Source organism: Balaenoptera ricei, chromosome 17, assembly GCF_028023285.1.
Source record: "Balaenoptera ricei isolate mBalRic1 chromosome 17, mBalRic1.hap2, whole genome shotgun sequence".
In the NCBI taxonomy this organism is placed as follows: Eukaryota; Metazoa; Chordata; class Mammalia; order Artiodactyla; family Balaenopteridae; genus Balaenoptera; species Balaenoptera ricei.
Genome location: NC_082655.1, coordinates 64,187,837 through 64,207,673, shown reverse-complemented (window position 1 = coordinate 64,207,673; position 19,837 = coordinate 64,187,837). Strand labels below are relative to the sequence as shown.

The 19,837-nt window shown below is 42.6% G+C and overlaps 1 protein-coding gene across 4 annotated transcripts in view; it reads right to left on the bottom strand.

The window, feature by feature from the left end:
• Positions 1-19,837, bottom strand: part of JPH1 (junctophilin 1) — an 80,089-nt gene that overhangs the window by 27,939 nt on the left and 32,313 nt on the right. The window lies entirely within an intron of this gene.

Here is a 19,837-nt window from a genome sequence, read left to right as displayed (position 1 = left end):
GAACCTAGAACAGTCAAATTCCTAGAGTCAGAAAGTAGAAGGGTGGTTGTCAGAGGCTGGGAGGAGGGAGAACAGAGAGTTGTTATTTAATGGGTATAGAGTTTTAGTTCTGCAAGATGAAGAAGTTCTGAAGATTGGCTGCACAACTATGTGAATGCACTTAACACGACGGAACTGTACACTTAAAAATGGTTTAGGATGGCAAATTTTATGCCTATTTTACAATTAAAAATTAAAAAAAAAAAATCACCCATGGACAAGTATTTCTAAAACATCCTATGTGTCCAGAGGACGTGAGGAGAAAAGACCAACGGTTGGGCTCTCAGACGAGAAATTGCTTCACTAATCCCAGCCAGGGCAAGCTAAGTCTAGTGAGGGGAATGGCAGTAAGAAAAGGAAGAGCCGAAGGACACTTTAAGGAAAGAAGTGTCAGAACTTTGAAACATGAGGGTAGCCTCCACATCTGTTTTTCCAGCTCTTAACATAAAGCCTGGCCCAGAGGCTGTCCTCAACAAATATTGGTGGAATAAGTACATAGGTAAGAAGGAGAGAAACATAAAAGATAACCCCAAGGTTGCTAACTTGGTGTCCAGGTGAATGGCTTTACTACAGAGAGAAATTGTACAGGTGGGAAGGAGAGACAGTTTGAAGGTGATGATGAGCTCAGTTTTAGACAGGTAGGATTTTACACGACACAAGCACTGCCCTTTGGAAATACAGGGCTGCAGTGCAAAGTTAAGGGTCAAGGTTAGCAACAGGAATGTGGGCATCGTGATCACAGACGATGAGCTCACAGAAGATGGATGAGCCCATCAAACACATGAGTCAAAAAAGCCAAGAACCGAGGGTGGAGACAACAGAGTCCGCTGAAGGAAGTAAGTAAAGTGAGAGGCAGTGGCATACGGGTAGAAGGCGCACTTCCAACAGAACCATTCAAAGTTCTTGTTCTTGGATAAATCCTGTGCTCCTCTTAGGAGTTAAGCGGGCCAGATCTGAATTTGTCTCTTCTCTGGGGCAGCTGCACTGATCAGCTGATTTTTAGGCAGTTAGAATTAACAAGTGCAGTTAAGAGTCTGAGAGAAGGATCGTTTGTCAATCCTGTGATGTGCTGGAGAAAGTGAGGGCTGAGAAGAGGCTGCTGAATTTGATGAGAACCTCTGGTAGGGCAGTTCTAACAAGAAGGCCACTGCAGAAGCCAGACCGAAGGGGGTCGGTGAGGAAGGAACAGAGGAAATACAGGAAGCAGGTGTGGGCCACATGCTGGTGATTTCTGACCCAGAAAGGAAGGAGGAAATTTGGACGGTAACCAGGAGGATTAGCTGGGCCAAGGGAAAAAGACACTTTACTTGTAGCAGTGAGAGCTGATCCTGTTGCAAGGTGGGAAGAAAGATGCTCAGAGAATAGAAGAAAATGAAAGAGCTTTGAGAAGGTAACAACCACTGGAGTCGGGTCCTAGATGAAGCAAAAGAAAGGAAACAGGAAAAAAAACACAAGGACAGTGATGGGTTGATCCAATGTTTTAAAATTATTTAAAGGATCCTAAGCTTGAAAGAGACAGAGAGTGCTTTGGGCTCTGGAAACCAGACAGACCTGGGTTTACACCCCAGTTTATCACATCCTGGCTGTGTCACTTTTGCCTCAGTTTCCTTACCTGTAAAATGGGGATGATATTACCTTGTACAGATGCTCTGGATCAGAACTGATTTATATGAAGTACTGAGTACTAATGCAGAGAGAGTATTTAGTTGATAAATGGCATTAGTCCTTGGCTGAAATTTAGGGCTGGTAGGGAAAATCTGGGTGCTTAAAGAGGTGAGGATTTGGAATCAGCACTGCACAAAAGTTCTAAGGAATGGAAGAAAGGAAAACTGGAATTGCTGAACAGCACGAGGAGGACCTGATCTCAGGCCAACATGATTCTGCATCTTCCTCTGGCAGGGGTCTCTTTTCTGAGAGAAGCAAAGAAGGAAGAAGGGGCCATTGATGCAGGGTAGAGATTTGAGCAAGGAGGATGGAAATGTACGCATCACAGAGCTTTGGGTAGGAGGAAGGGCACATAGCCAGTGATAGACGCTGGACCAGATGAAATACAAAGGGTTAAGTTAGGATCCAGTGAACAATGTGAAGTCAATCTGATGACTGTAAAGTCACGTAAACGCATACTATTAATACAGTTATTACAGTTTTAGGTGCTTTTTAATTGCTTGAAATAAGGCTTCTTTCCTATGGCAAATTTCATAGAAATGGCCTATTCTGACTAAATCTGGCTTACTACTAAAGGGTGTTACCTTTAGTTCAAGTTATCAGCCAGCAGCCTTTTGGTAACAAAAGGCGGGTCAAATTATTTCAAAATGGATGCATATTCTATAAAACGAAATTAGATATAATCATGGCTACATTTCTTTTTAGTGCTGTAACAGAAACATCTGGATGTGCCTAAAAAGAACTTTACAACCTTCGGGATCTGGGTTGTGATGAGAATTGACAAGAATTGTCAGGTCGAGGCTGTTTTTATTTCCATGTCAGTGCTGTTATGCTTTTTGTCCTTTACCAATGGTCACTGTGGCGAAAGATTAAAGTATGACTAAGAGCAATGTAAGACTACCTAGTGGTCGAAACACACGATGGCAACTAGCAGTGTTCAGCCGAGTGACTGAGGGGCTCCAGTGGCTGGGTCACGGACAGACCTAACTTCTGCTTTACTGCAGCAAATGCCCAGGGGATGCGCACTTGGTGGTGCTAAAACAATCCCATTTCATAAATACTTAAACGTTAAAACAAATAAGCAGACATCACTCATGCCTTTAAAATGACATAAACCATGTAGAACTCCTAGTTGGAACAGTCCCTTAGGTAGTAAAATATCCATTTTGTAAATTACCTAAGACGGCTCTCTAAAGGTCCCAAATCTACCAGTTACCACTTCACTTTGATCTGTCTAGACCTGCCAAGATAGTGAACAATAAAGGCATCCATTCCTCTACTGGGCATGCAATGCTGAATGGTACGAACGTGAACTTGCTTGGGACTGGCTTCCGCAAAGCCATTCTGCATCTGAAGCTTTATTATATTCAACGTACGTGTTCTGAAGTTGTTGAGTTTATAACAGGTCTGCCTTGCGAGGAAAGCCAAGATAGTAGGGGTACAGTTATTCTCTCAGCAAACCAGTTTTGTTCACTTCATGTTTCCTTGTAGGAACTGTAATTCAGTGACTCCACTTATTTTACACCCGGTCTGTGACAATGACTCGTTCCATAGCTCAATTAAGAAGTCCTTGACTGCTTTCACTTTAAATCTTTAGTCTTTTGCTGCAACAGATACTGGGGACACCAATACAATGAGCACAAAGGATTTGCTCTGATTTATGTTAACCTTCTGGATTGGAGGAAGTGACTCTTGAAAGTTCTGTTTTACCAGACAAATTAAAAAGCACAATTAGAACTAGACAAGCCTCGGAGAGTCTACGAAGTCCCTCCCCTGTGGTCAGATAATTACTATCCCTTCTGTAGGGATTTAAGACTCAGAGAAACCAAGGAACATATTCAGTCACACAGCAATTCAGTGGGATGAACGGGCAGAAGCCAGGTCTCCTAACCTTTAGGGCAAAGCTGGCTAACTATCCTGTCAAGAGAGATTTCTGTACTACAAATGTTCTGTGATTTATTTCATCTTCTAGTTATAAACTTTCCTTTCTGCTATAAATATTCCTTCATAACCATAGTTCTATCTTCTTATATTCATGCTTTCTCATTATTGAGTCTGCTGCCCTCCTTCTTTCTCTATTCAGTTATCTTTAATATTAATAGATTTTTAACTTCTACTGAAAAATGCAAATGTTGAGCTTTCTTTTCCTACATATTTTTAAAACCAGTTTTGGCTGACTTTCAAATGAAATACAGCTTTAGAAAACATCTTACTAAAGACTATAGGAAAGATTTGGTTTTCATCAAGGTTATTCTTTCGCGGGAACATTTTAGGTGGTGTTAAAAATACTGCAGATTCATCTAACTCATAGTTGCCTTCCCCAAATCACCAAATTAGTAATTAACGCCTCCAAGTTTAAAAGGAAATATCAGAAGATCATCCAGTTCTTCCTGAATTCTTAAAAAGTTGTCTTCTTTTTCCTCATGAGAATCTTAAAAAATTTCTTTTGATTTTATCTGCTTTTAAGCATTTGCTGTGTTAAATTGAGAACAGAAAATTTTCATCCCATACTCAATGTATAAGATAATAGCTTACCCAAGGACACTGAGAAAAATGGAGGCTGAGACAAATATATAAGCCAGGATGACTGGTTTTCTGTTTAGTACGTTTAAATAACACTTGGTACAATTTGGAGGGGGGGCAAAGGCAGTTTTGAAAATGAACACATGTATGTTGAGATAAAAATGTGTGCTTCTCCTTCGTTAGAGATGGTGCTGGAAATGCAAGGCAGAATTCAAATAAAATAAGTAAAAGAATCATGTTAAATTCTTGCTCAAATACTAGGAATCTTTTCCTTCAGTTCTGATAGACTGTCAATGACCTGCTTCAATACTATTATACATCCTTATGGGACTTACAATATTCCAATACTTGGAATATTCTTGACCAGGAGCCTGTTGCTGGCTTGAGTTTCTATTCTAGACACACTCTGATGAACTTTTAACCTTTATTTTTTTTCAGAGTGGAATTAATTGACTCGGGGGCCTGGGATGCAATGCCATGCCCGTCGGTGGGATGGATAAACTCCTGCTGCAGCCACTGGGGAATGTGGGGTGTGCCTTCCTGGACTCCATTCCTTAGTGACAAATGCATTGACCCAAACGGAACTACCCCTCACCAGTCTGAGATTCAGACCAACTCCAAAGAATGTCAAGAAGAATTCCAGGCACAGAGGGAACGCCGCACATCCCAAGAACAAGGCAGAAATTTAGGCTCTGACTGGCACTTAGGAAGGGGTTTCCTTTGAGGCCCAAGAATTCAACATCTACTGACTACCATCTTGTAATGGGGAAAGCAGACTGAACTCTGGAGGGACAGGAAGAGTTACCTGCCAAACCCCAAAGTCTGCCCACCGCCTGGTTGAGAGTTGCCCAGTGTTAGCATAAAGGTCCAGGGCCTTCCCTGCTGCTTCGCTGGTCACTGACAGCTGCTCTAAAGGTGTCCAGGTTTACCTTGCAGCATGGGCTGTACTTCCCAAGTTAGATCACCTGCAAGTGCTAAGTTTCAGGCAATGGCAGGAGTACTGCAGGTAGTTCTGTTTTCCCTTTCAATAGCATCACAGTATCTACTGGAATGACAATAGACTTGATAACAAAGGGATGTGCCCTTGTCGTATGGCTGCTTGGGGGTAGCAATGTTAAAAATCCACTTGTACCGAAGGCAGAGAACCTCAGAGCCATGAGAGGATTCTGGTGGAAACGTGTAACATATATTTATAATTGGACCAATTATATACATAATTATATATATATATAATTGGACTATTATAATTGCAGTCCCAAATGGACTGCAATGGACACAGTGGAGGATGATACTTCCCATTCTTCACTCCGCTCTGGCATGAATGAGATGGGGCACAGAAAACCCTCTTTACAGCTTCATATGGAGTCCCTTTGGGTCGACCAGTTACCCTGAAAACGTACAGGCAATCATGGAGAGGAGAAGCCTATGAGAGCCAATCATCAAGTCCAGAACAAGCCCATTCTGAAGAGGCCTCCATTCCTTTTGGGGGATGTGGGAACCCCTCCGCCCTGCAGACAGGGCTTCTCCCAAGGAAGAACTGGAATGCCCTGGAAAATGGCATTTGTTCCACAGAGTGGGAGGTTAAGGAGCCTCTTTCCATGCAAGACAAGGAAGCTGGAAGCTGGTGAGCGGCTTGCTGCTCCACATCTCTGCTGTTAGGAGCTTTTACTGATATTATTAATGCCCTGCTGTCCCTTGTCTTTCTACTGACATGTCCCTACGGGTTTCAGATCACTTGTGAATTGGTGTTCTCTAAAATAACCACCCCTGGCCTGTCTCCTTTCACTGCTGTCCAAATCGTCATTTCATGATCAACTCCTAATGTCTGCTAGCTCAAACAAAACCTCAAGGTACTTAGTGATTGACAAACGTCCAGAAATGCTTTCAAATTATTTGCTACTCCGGGCAGCACACATAAGTCTACTTAATTCTAAGTCCCATGGTCATTTTTCTTCCCCTACTTACTATATTTATATTGCCCACATCACCATCCTGCTCTTACCCCTCTGTAATTCTGGGGGTGAAATTCAAGCTTTTTTTCCCTTAAATTTCTCTCTGGCAGATGATCACTGTTGGCAACAGTTAATTGTAAATACGGAACTTCTCTGCAATGTTTTTCTGAGACATCACAGCCACAGCAACTCAAATGACTGAGCCTGCGTGGAAAAGTGAAATTAAAAAGGTTCTCACGCTGGTCTGAGAGAGGCCTCTGTCACACCCTGAGCTCTGAGACACTATAGTAAATCACCGTAACATATTTTAATATGATAAATAACTTCTTGGATTCAATTGTTAAAATACCTTTTCCAGGAATCCAAATCGGAAAAGAAGAAGTAAAACTGTCACTGTTTGCAGATGACATGATACTATACATAGAGAATCCTAAAGATGCTACCAGGAAACAACTAGAGCTAATCAACGAATTTGGTAAAGTAGCAGGATATAAAATTAATGCACAGAAATCTCTTGCATTCCTATAAACTAATGATGAAAAATCTGAAACAGAAATTAAGGAAACACTCCCATTTACCACTGCAACAAAAAGAATAAAATACCTAGGAATAAACCTACCTAAGGAGACAAAAGACCTGCATGTAGAAAACTATAAGACACTGATTAAAGAAATTAAAGATGATACCAACAGATGGAGTGATATACTATGTTCTTGGACTGCAAGAATCAACACTGTGAAAATGACTCTACTACCCAAAGCAATCTACAGATTTAATGCAATCCCTATCAAACTACCAATGGCATTTTTCACAGAACCAGAACAAAAAACTGCACAATTTGTATGGAAACACAAAAGACCCCGAAAAGCCAAAGCAATCTTGAGAAAGAAAAACAGAGCTGGAGGAATCAGGCTCCCTGACTTCAGACTATACTACAAAGCTACAGTAATCAAGACAATAGGGTACTGGCACAAAAACAGAAATTTGGCTCAATAGAACAGGACAGAAAGCCCAGCAATAAACCCACACACATATGGTCACCTTAGCTTTGATAAAGGAGGCAAGAATATACAGTGGAGAAAAGACAGCCTCTTCAATAAGTGGTGCTGGGAAAACTGGACAGCTACATGTAAAAGAATGAAATTAGAACACTTCCTAACACCATACACAAAAATAAGCTCAGAATGGATTAAAGACCTAAATGTAAGGCCAGACACTATAAAACTCTTAAAGGAAAACATAGGCAGAACACTCTTTGACATAAATCACAGCAAGATCCTTTTTGACCCACCTCCTAGAGAAATGGAAATAAAAACAAAAATAAACAAATGGGACCTAATGAAACTTAAAAGGTTTTGCACAGCAAAGGAAACCATAAAGATGAAAAGACAACCCTCAGAATGGGAGAAAATATTTGCAAATGAAGCAACTGACAAAGGATTAATCTCCAAAATTTACAAGCAGCTCATGCAGCTTAATATCAAAAAACACCCCAGACAACCCAATCCAAAAATGGGCAGAAGACCTAAATAGACATTTCTCTAAAGAAGATATACAGATTGCCAACAAACACATGAAAGGATGCTCAAAATCACTAATCATTAGAGAAATGCAAATCAAAACTACAATGAGGGCTTCCCTGGTGGCGCAGTGGTTGAGAATCTGCCTGCCAATGCAGGGGACACGGGTTCGAACCCTGGTCTGGGAAGATCCCACATGCCGCGGAGCAACTAGGCCCGTGAGCCACAATTACTGAGCCTGCGCGTCTGGAGCCTGTGCTCCGCAACAGGAGAGGCCGCGATAGTGAGAGGCCCGCGCACCGCGATGAAGAGTGGCCCCCGCTTGCCGCAACTGGACAAAGCCCTCGCACAGAAACGAAGACCCAACACAGCCATAAATAAATAAATAAATTAAAAAAAAAAAAAAAACTACAATGAGGTATCACCTCACACCAGTCAGAATAGCCATCATCAAAAAATCTAGAAACAATAAATGCTGGAGAGGGTGTGGAGAAAAGGGAACCCTTTTGCACTGTTGGTGGGAATGTAAATTGATACAGCCACTATGGAGAACAGTATGGAGGTTCCTTAAAAGACTAAAAATAGAACTACCATACGACCCAGCAATATACCCTGAGAAAACCATAATTCAAAAAGAGACATGTACCACAATGTTTATTACAGCACTATTTACAATAGCCAGGACATGGGAGCAACCTAAGTGTCTATCGGAAGATGAATGGATAAAGAAGATGTGGTACATACATACAATGGAATATTAGTCAGCCATAAAAAGAAATGAAATTGAGTTATTTGTAGTGAGGTGGTGTTATTTGTAGTGACCTAGAGTCTGTCATACAGAGTGAAGTAAGTCAGAAAGAGCAAAACGAATATTGTATGCTAACATATATATATGGAATCTAAAAAAAAAAAGGTTCTGATGAACATAGGGGCAGGACAGGAATAAAGATGCAGACATAGAGAATGGACTTGAGGACACGGGGAGGGGGAAGGGTAAGCTGGGACAAAGTGAGAGAGTGGCATGGACTTATATACACTACCAAATGTAAAATAGATAGCTAGTGGGAAGCAGCCCCATAGCACAGGGAGATCAGCTGGATGCTTTGTGACCACCTAGAGGGGTGGGATAGGGAGGGTGGGAGGGAGATGCAAGAGGGAGGGGATATGGGAATATATGTATACGTATAGCTGACTCACTTTGTTATACAGCAGAAACTAACACACCATTGTAAAGCAATTATACTCCAATAAAGATGTTAAAATAAATAAATAAATACAATAAAATACCTTTTCCATGGTGCCAGCATGATTTCAGAAACCAGCTCATGGACCTTGGTTCTCAAAGTCTGAAATTTAAATGCTATCAGATGACAAATCCCTCACATCTTTAAAATTTTCTAAAGTAGCACTAAATGTCTGCTTGGTAGGTTTTATATGACAGTGAATTTTGGGGGAAGAATACATTAATATACATCAATATACAATACACACACATTTTAGTATGTGTATATTACATGTGATTTGAAATATCTGCACCAACAAACGTTAACCACTGTTGAGTGTGTTTTTTTTTGCTTGTTCTCATTTGGGGCAAATACTTAACTATCCTATAATAAAATGTTTTTTGGTTTTGTTGAATCCCAGGGAACACGACAGCTGGAATAAAGAAAAACTAAAAAGCAACGAACCAAGCAAAAAATTTCAGGAATGAATAATTTAACTGAAATAGTAGCTAAAACTCTTGTACTGACTGCTGTCACTGTTCTGGCAACTAGTAAAGTCAGGGCTGTTCATATTTTTAAATTATAATTTCATCACGTGCAGCCCCAGACTCAAATAAGGCTTTGTTATAGGGTTATTATGTAATTCAATTCATGGGTTCAAAATGTCTCCTATGCCTGGAAAGCCTAATTGCAATGGTACTGTCCTTGACTTCTGATGAGAAATCACTGAAGGGGAATTCAGGGACCAGATTTAATTTTAAAATAATAAGAATACAGCACATTTGAAGTAGCCTTCTAAGTTGCTGAGCGTTTTAACCAGTCTTCTCTTTTGCACTCTGGGCATTTACGCTGACCTGAAATTTAAGTTATGAAGTAGGATCCCAGGGTGTCCTATCCGCTGTTGTTATCCGAGCCTGTACAGTCCATCTCAAAAGCCCGTTTTCCCATCCCTTAGCCATCTCTTGGCAAACAGCCCCGCGCCCTGCCATTTGCCACTTGTTCTGGGCTATTTTAATTCTGGACAAGCTGTGGTAGTAGGCTATATTTAAAGTGGCCTGCTCTGTGAAGAAACACGGCAAATTCACATGGCACCTCTTCCCTTTTTGACATAATCCAATTGTGCTTTGGCTTTGCACAAGCTGCATGAGTTTCTGTGTCATACATGCTGGCTTAGCTCCCACTCCCGGCCTGCCAGGTGTTTACCACCCAAAAGGTGCAGTGGGGGAGGGCTTCTGGGAGGGAGGAGACATGGCAGGGACCCAGGGACACCAAAAACTCTAACTGAGACACACGAACAACAACGAAAGGAAAAGGAAAGATGCCCCCTGCTCCTGGCTGCATGTGACTGGAATATCTGCAGAGTAATTTCTCAAAGGCCAATCTGCAGATATGAATTTTTGTAAAACAGAATGCATCTACTGAGAGAGTCTTAAGAGAAACTGCACACCCATAAACAGCCAGCTTTCTCAGGTTTCTGAGCTTTTAGATAAAGTGGACATTCTTAGGAACACTTGGATTCTAACCGGTCCCTCTGACTGGCCGCACCTCCGTCCCCTGCCATTGGTTTATACACTTCTGTGCTAGACAGAAGGCGTACGTCCTCACTGGAGTCATGCTCGTGCTTCAGAGAAGACGAATAGGCCGGAAACGTCCCCTTAAAATCATTAAAAGTTAAATAAAATGTAAAATACACTTTCTAGAGAACTGCACTTGGTCTTGTAAACTTACTGAGGTCTTGTAAACTTTCAGAGTTCAAAGCTAGCCGAAAGCCAAAATCTATTATGAAGAATCTGAAGACAGTTAACTTTCAAGGGACTATTTTACAAGTCCAAGACTTCGGCCTTGAGACCTTAACGTACCAATGCTGTATGGACATACTCATTTTGCTGGCAGTGGAATTAAAATCCAGACTTATTATAAGACCCTCTTCATCTAGCCGATCTAGGGAGCTGAAGTACAGAAACCAGGATTTCTGCCTATTTACTTTTGTGATATTTACTTTGACTACTTGGGCCATTAGACTTCACCTGCAGTCAGCCAGGATTCTACTTGATTTTTTGCTGAATAAACCTGACCACCCAAGCAGGTAGTAAATAACAGACTGGGCTTCTGTTTTCTGGAACGAGCAAGAAAACCATCTGAGAAATGTCATGTTAAAAAAGCATTCACCCACATAGACTTACGAATTAATACAAAACCATTTTTAAATGTCCCTAACAAAGGAGGGGCCCTAGTAGACTATTTGGTTACACGTAGCCAGGGCTACAAGCTTTCAAATTTATCTACATAGTAGCAAAACAGAGATGAAGAAAATGGATCAAAACAGAGATGCCTGTTTTTACCAGAAGGCACACAAGTGTTACTATCATTATGCTCTGAATATCATGGAAACACAACTCAAAATAAATCCCATATTACCCTTAGTGCTCTAAGCTTTAGGAGAGCTAATTCCCAATTTCGACAGATAAAATGCCATTTTCTCTCCCAAAGGCATTCCCCCAGGCTCCCTGGTATTCTTTCAGGTAATAAAATAACCTAAGGTCTTCTTAGTGTTTTTTGCTTTTCCTAAAATATTGTCCAAGTTCATTCTTAAAGGCAACATGACAATGAAAAAAAATGTGAGGGACTCTTCCACCACAACTACACACAACTATTTAGAATAAATCATGCAGTTATGAGGCTGGATCAAGGACCTGCCATGGAAATGCTGCCAACGGGAGTATAATTTTGGCTACATCACAATAAAGAACGGGAGTATAATGTCCCTAAAGGACCCCCGAATCCTTTAATGTCGCTGCTCCAACAGTCATTAGGACTTTCCTCCCATAACCAGCACTCCCTGCCCTGAGAACAGAGGGGATGAAAGGTCTTGATGAGACATCTTCTTAGGTCAGGATCAAGGTAGGAGAGACCAATTCTGGCCTTAAAAAATTAGTTTAAATGATTCTTAGCACTTTCGAAGACCTATTTTTAATAACTTCCTAATTATTAGTTCAACTTTTATTATATTATGTGCTTCTCTGTGATAATTACCAACTAAAAGACACACATATAGATCACCCATACTCCAAGATTACAATACCAGTACATTATTTCTAGGAATGACATAGAGTAAAGAGGAAGTTAAGGGAAATTCTATCACATTTCTTAAGGAACCTGGGAGAGGAACGAACATTAAGCAGACAAATAAAAACCACAGGTGGTAGGAGCTGAAAATAAAGGGGCACAGGCCAACGTCTGGGTTTCGGAGGATAAGGCGGGGTGAGTAAATGGGACAGGTCCCAGAAGTTTATACCAGCGGTGGGCATGCTTCACACAGCCTGAACAACAGGCTAAAAAACTGAGGCTGGGGGGCTTCCCTGGTGGCGCAGTGGTTGAGAATCCGCCTGCCAATGCAGGGGACACGGGTTCGAGGCCTGGTCTGGGAAGATCCCACATGCCGCAGACCAACTGGGCCCGTGCGCCACAACTACTGAGCCAGCGCGTCTGGAGCCTGTGCTCCGCAACAAGAGAGGCCACGATAGTGAGAGGCCCGCGCACCGTGATGAAGAGTGGCCCCCGCTCGCCGCAACTAGAGAAAGCCCTCGCACAGAAACGAAGACCCAACACAGCCAAAAATAAATAAATAAATTAAAAAAAAAAAACAAACAAAACAACAACAAAAAAAAACTGAGGCTGGGAAGGTGTGAGCAGGGTGGTGACCTGTGAACTCTGCCCTCTGTGGCCTGGAGGTCAGCCCCTGCCTTTGGTCATTACACAATATGACAGGACAACAAAGGAGAGGTGCAGGCCCCTCTTAGTCAATTCAATGATCTATAGAGTATCACCATTGGGAAAATCCAGATATCTGGGATATATTTATTGTATTAAGCCAGCAAGTATTGATGATCATGATAATTACTGTTGACATTTACTGAGTGATTCTTTTATACGTCAGGTTCAACTTGCATTATCTGTTCTAAAAACTTTATGTGCAATAGGTCCTGCAACCTACCCTGGGTTACCAGCTGGTGAACGGTGGGAGCTAATTTGAACTGAAGGCAAGAACTGTGCACACACCCCTCGCCCCAATCCTAGTCAGGCTGTAGACTTTCCGTATGGTGGTCTTTTCATTCCCTCCATGAACGCCTGGTTTTTCTCATCCTCTGAATTACTAAAAGATGAACATTCTCTTCCAGATACGACTAAATTAACATACACATTTCTCTTTTGCATGAGTTGATCGTTGTCTATAATAACCTTTTAGCAATAAACAATTCTTGGTTTAAACGAAAGTATAATCAAGACTGTCAAGCAACAAGTGATTATGAGCTGCACTAGCTTTCCCTGTGATTTTGCTCCAAGATCAGGGATTTTTTTTCCTATCAACATCTCCCTCAGACCCTGGTAAGACGCTAAGGTGTTGCTGTCTTTCACTGGGGTTTCAGTGGGTGACACACCCCAAACCCCCGTGGTGGTGGCATATGAAGCCCCCTGCCTGCTGGGCCACCCTGAGGCCACCACGCCATCCATCCCGGTCTCTGTTGTCTCCCTTCATCTGGAGGCTCTGACTGTTCCCCCCCCTTCCCCCCGACTACTGCCCTCGATGTGTCCTTAGGTGTCACAGCATTTGTGACTGTCGTTGGCACTGAAAGCCCGATACCTCAATCTACGGCATATTGTTACAACTACAGCATAAATGTAATCCTTGGATTAGATTAGCATAATGGAAACTGCACGGTCTCCCTGGACTTGCTCTATAAATGTAGACACATTATTTAGGATTCACAGACTTCGAAAGTGCCAAACTAAAAATATCTCTTACATCATACTGGAACGCACTCAAAGTTGAGTTTCTTGCTGTTTGTCTAATCCCTTCCTATAGTGGTTACAAGCATGAGGTTTAGAATCAGACTGCCTGGATGCGAATTAGCTCTTACCACTCGCCGGCCTGTAACTCAGGGCAAGTGACCTAGCCTTGTGACACCTTTGTTTCTTCACATGTGAATTGAGAATAGTGGTAGAACCAACCTTGCAGAGTTATTATGAGGATTACAGATGATATATGTAAAGCCCTAAAAACAGATGATACAGATAAAGCTGGGCATAGAATACTCAACATCATTATAGACACTATCTATCCATTTAGTTAATTGAATAACTTAAACAGATATTAGGTTTCTAAATAAGCAACATCTTCAAATGGTTCAATAAAATATAAAAGACAACAAGGAAAGTCTCCATCTTCCCTTGTTCCTTACTCACTCTGGTACTAACCCAGCACAGCTAACCAGTGTCGCTTGCTTTTTAAAAAGATTTTTGCAGAGCTTCTTTAAGGAATACAAGTTCCTGTTTTCTCCACAACAGGAAGCAATATATACGACATTTCTGTACCTTCATGAAATGCAGCCAGAAAACCATGACCAAACCAAGCATTAGGTATCATACTGTGCCAAATTACTGCACCCTTGACCTTCGAGAGGGACGACAGTGAGAGTAGCTACCCAGGGGAAGCAGGGGTGCTGGGGGTTCCAGTCAGAAGACCTGTATTTGTGTCCTGGCCCCAGCATTTGCAAGCTGTGCAAACCTGCGCAGCTTACTTAAAAGTCCTGGAGGCACAGAATTGGTTGTCAATGTGTTTGCTGTGGGACTATGAGATATGAAAATTTGAAGACTCACACACACACACACACAAACACACACACACACACACACACAGCATTACCACCAGTTAGAAGCTACCAAAGCCCATAAGGCCACTCTTTCCACGCTAGAAACACCAGCGGGTGAATGTGGAGAATATGACGTCTCTACTCCTGACCCGGTAACCTGGCTGGCCAGGTGATGTTCCTTGTCTAGGGTCACAAAGGTCTACATTTCCTTGAGGAACAAAGAACTGGCGCGGCCTGTGCTCTGTGCCTTAGATCTGCCTTGTCCAACTTTTTCAATGTGGATCCGGTTTCTCTGAGAGCTGTTCTAAAATTGTGTCAACAATAGTTTTTACCTGACACTGGGCTTAAGGTCTGGAGATGAACGAGAGGTAAACTGGGAAGGAGGAGAGATCACCCCGAAGACTCTAGTGGTTTTCACGTCCTTAGAAGCAGCTAAACGTGTTCGGTCCTCTGAAGGCATGGCTGACGGGCCCCGGCCCTTCTGTGATCCTGACACTGGCTACAGCCCGGCGCTCCCTCAGGGCTCTGGGCACTGGTGGAGAGAAGCTCTGCCTGGGGTTTAAGAAATCCGGGTTCTATTGCTGATTCCTTACTACTTATGACCAGAGGCCTCTCACCTCCCTGTGATATTTTAGCTCCCTCATCAATAAAACGAAGGGGTTAGAACGAGAATTCTAATTCATTCTTATAACAAAATTTAACATATCTTCCCCACCCATATGAAATCAGGTAAGTGTGCCTATGTTCTGGTTTGCAAGGGCCCATTTCCACCTCCTCGGCTTTCCCCTGCTTCCTACTGACAGCCCTTCCATAAAACCTGAGAACTCCAAGGTCTGAAACTATAGCCTGAAGACCCCTGGGAAAGTAAGAGTTCTGAAGTTCCTTTCAACTTGAATATTCAATAACTGTGGTAGCTACACATTTATTTCTAGGGAAATTCGCTTATTATATATAAGTAAAATCTAGGCCTCTCTTTATTGGTTTTTAATTTTTTTTTAGAGTGATAATAGTCTTCCTACTAAATCTAAATTATTTTTCTTTGGTAAATAAAGTTAGAAGTATCAGATTTAAGTAAGACTGGCGAATATACCTTCTAACTAAAACTTTCCTATAATGTGAATGATAAAGCACCCAAAACAATGGCCTGTACACAGCAATCAAATCATCTGTGGACAGTGAAAAATGAAGTTGTATGTCTTTTACAACAACACAGTTTACACCTATGATCATAAAGCCTAAACATCCTCAAGGATTCACAGCTGATTATTTTTGTAAGTGAATCTCTAATGCTAGCCACAGTCTTCAAACATCCTGTAATCTTCTAACTAAACCTGGAATCATTCATCATGATATCAATATATGTTGCAAAATCTGGAAACTAAGAAAGACCTCAGAGATCATTTAGTTCCAACTAATTTGTGCAGACCAGGCAGCTCAGGCCTAGAGCAGTTAAGGTGACATCACACACACACACACACACACACACACACACACACACACACACACACACACACTCTCAGGTCCACAACAGAGATGTCTGCATTATATGACCCCAGCCTCCCCAGGGCCAGCACCCATGGTGACAGCATGGCAGGAGGCATGAGAACAGCACCGTACAGGAAGCAAAGTACTACTATTCCTAACGAGCTGGGCAAAAGGTATCACTCCACCAGCCATTAGGTGGCGAAACTTGCGGGACGTGCCATCCTCCTGGGACTCAGGACGCATTGTGGGCCGGGGTGGCACTTTTAAATTTGATTGCCAAGAACTGGGCTACTCTTCAGCAAAGCAGAATGTTAGATGCTGCCTAAATATTTTTTTTAGTTAATTGTACTACTACTGCATTCACTTCTCTTACTAGTGATGAAATGGATGGAAGGGAGGAGAGGGAGGGAAGCAACAGCCCAGAGAAAGGCGGGCAGACAGGGAAAGCGAGGAGGAGAGGAAGAGAGAGATGGCGGTGCCCTGACTACTGTGGGTTCAACACAGCAAAGGGCGACGAAGCAGCAAATATTCCAGAGTTATGCTCAACGCTGACAAACTATCTTAAGTCCCCGAGAGAAACATGAAAATTAAAAATTTTGATATTTATAGACTACTGTATTGTGTGTGTTGGTGCACACACACACACACACACACACACACAAATGATAATAAACGTACAGTACTGCCCTGCGACCACTGAACATCCATATTCCAGGAACTTTATGAACAAAATTATGGTGCTGGACTCTCCCTACAATCCTTCAAGGTTATTATTCTATTATGTATAAGGAATCGTGCTCCGATAGGTGGTGGTCTATTCAAAGTAGACAGAAAACAGCAGAGTCAGAACTGAACCCAGGTATGTTTAATGAAAAAGCCCGTCTTCTTTCCTCGAGAGAATAATTAAAATGTTGTGTGTGTTGGGGGGGAACTGCCAGTGTGTGATAACTGTTCGCTTATTATACTGGTTTTTGTATTCAAGTCACACATAGTCCTGATAAAATGAATTTTCAGTAAGTTGATCATTCAGATAAAGATTCTTGTCAATTCTGTGAGCTACAGACAAAACTACAACGGGAAATTAAACAGCATCCCTAAACCAACTCTGCTTACCGTTGTCCTCCCAGGATCAGAATGTTACCAGTGGTCACTTGGGCATGGAAGGCTTGCCTTAATATAGTAGGAGCAAAACCCCTAACTGATCCTTCAGTGAGCCAATTTGGTCAAGAGAGCCGAAAATACTAAGTGGACAGATGTGTTTATCCAATTATTTCAGGCGAACAGACCCAGCCTTAGTACCCAACACACTGAAATAGCCCCATTCTTCTCTGGAAGCAAGTGTTCATGGACGAACATTCTGTTTTTATGAGACTTTGTAAAAGGTGCTCAGTGTTCTTCTGATTACCGGAATCCAAGTGTCTAGGCCCGGCTCCCCATACCAGATCCACTCCTATCTGTCCTGTGTGGTTAGTGGGACCTACCCCAACCCTGACCTAACTCAGCCCACAATTACCCCCTCATATTCCTACTTCGATGGTCTTAGGCCATGGGAAGTCTTCCTAAACACTGTTGGATTTCGCCCTCCCACACCCTGTCCTTTTCTTATAACCCCTGATGCTGCCACTGCCAGCCTCGGCCTTCCCAGGGGTGCCCGGCAATAGCCATCTTTGACCTCGTGACAGACTGGAAGATGGGGAGAGGCGACACAGAGACGACCAAGCTAGCTTAGAAACCCTCCGAAACACGTCTGTGAAGCTGTCTAACCCAAGCGGAGGTGAGGACATTTTCCTGAAGTTCCACAATTACCCCTTATGGAAGGCTCACTATGCGTCAGGTGTTAAACAAGATCCATCTCACACATTAGCTCATTTAATCCTTTTGATGTCCCTCTGGGAGAGCTCCATAATTAATCCTATTTTTACTGATGAAGACACCAAGGCTAAGAGAAGTTAAATAACTCGCCCAAGGCGGAGTCAAGACTTTGCCTGGTTCCAAAGCACGTGTTTTTCCCACATTGCAGGACCTTATATCACAGCGTGGATAAGACCAGTCCTTCTTACTAGTCTAGAATCTTCCTCCAAGTTTTGCCTGTCAAAGACCCAAACTATTATTAGGGAAGATGTGTGAATACTTTATCCTAAAACAGAAGACCCAGAGGCTGTCTGCCCAGCCACGCAAGGCATTCCACTCTCTATCAGGAAGTTTTAATTTTTTCTGTGTCATTAGGCCAGAGATGCCAAGAATATTCATGCTGTGGTGGGTACCAACAGTACTCTAAACTGTAGAAAAAGATTTTAAATGAAAAACTTTAGAATGGATACGTTTGAATTTAAACAGGTACCACAATATTTTACTGGAGGCACTTTACTGAACTGTATTCTTGGTTTTTTAAAAAGATAGTTGAACGCAATGTTGATTATAGCACTGCTTGTGATATGGGGTGTCTGAGGCAACCTAAGAGTCCATCACTAAGGGAATGGTCAGTGAACCGCAGTACATGCATACTTTGGAATACCGTGCAGCTGAGAACCAACAGCCCAGGTGTACATATGGCCACAAGGATAAATCTGAACACGCTGCCTTGAGGGGCCAAAAATATAAACAAAACTAAAAAAATTATACAGGAATGTTATTAATCTCTTAAGTATAATTATAAATAAAAGAAAAGGAGCTGTGTGACTTGGTGCCGTTCATATAAACTAAAAAAATATAGGAAATGACACTTTTCCCTTTATACAGCATCAATGACACAGAATAAACATCTATTACTGAGTGCTTCTAGAGTGGAAGGGGACAGGCCTGGGTAAACAGACACAGGGGACGAGGGGGGCCTTGCATACAGAAGGCCAGGACCCGAGGAATGTGATTACTTCAACCTTCTACACTAAGGGATTTAGCAAAGGCGATGGGGGGGACAGGGACGGGTGGGAGGAGGGGAGGGTAGGAGGCAAGAGGGAAGACAGAGAAGGAGACAGTCAGAGGGTGGACACGAGTTATGAACCCAGCTCAGAGCTTTGCTTTCACATGGTCACTGTAATCTCGTAGTTCTATTTCGTGCTGGTGTAATACTCCGTCATCAGTTCTGGGAACGTTCAACGTGCTCACGTGCACACGGTCACTCCCCACCCCTGTACAGCCAAGCCTGGATTGGACCCAGTTTGCAGGCTGGAATACTAACATAAACTGAAAATGGCAATTGTTGGCATGAGAATTGAACCCTTGGATTGATGCCTATAAAAAATGCTCCATTTTCTTTTTATAAATACACAGACTGGCAGAGTATAAACACCGCAATGCGCAGACAGCCAGGAAATGGAGAGAGAGGTGGGCTCACAACTGGATGTGACTGGAAGTTCCCTTTCCTCCCCTCCCCCTGCACGCACTGAATCCAGCGGTGGCAGTGACCACACCTCTCCTTCCCTGGGACCCCAGCCTTGGAGAGTCCGCCCGTCTCTTAACCTCAGGCCGGGTGGGGAGGCACTGCGGTGGTGGGGGGAAAAGCCGTCAGGAGCCAGGAATGGTGAATGAACTCCTAAACAAACTCTCCACTGACACATCACTAAAAATAAGTATGCTTACATGCGTGACACATTTTTGGAACAGTACACTGAACTCTCTCCTTTCTCCTCTCTAGGGACTTAACATTTCATACTCATCTTTATAGGAAGTAAAATGCAGGCACAAGAACTCTGAGCGTGGTAGGTAGGCGCTTCTGATGTCTGTGATCAATGCACATTTGCCAAGAGCTGCAGAGAACGGCTGGGCACCGTGTATCAGCC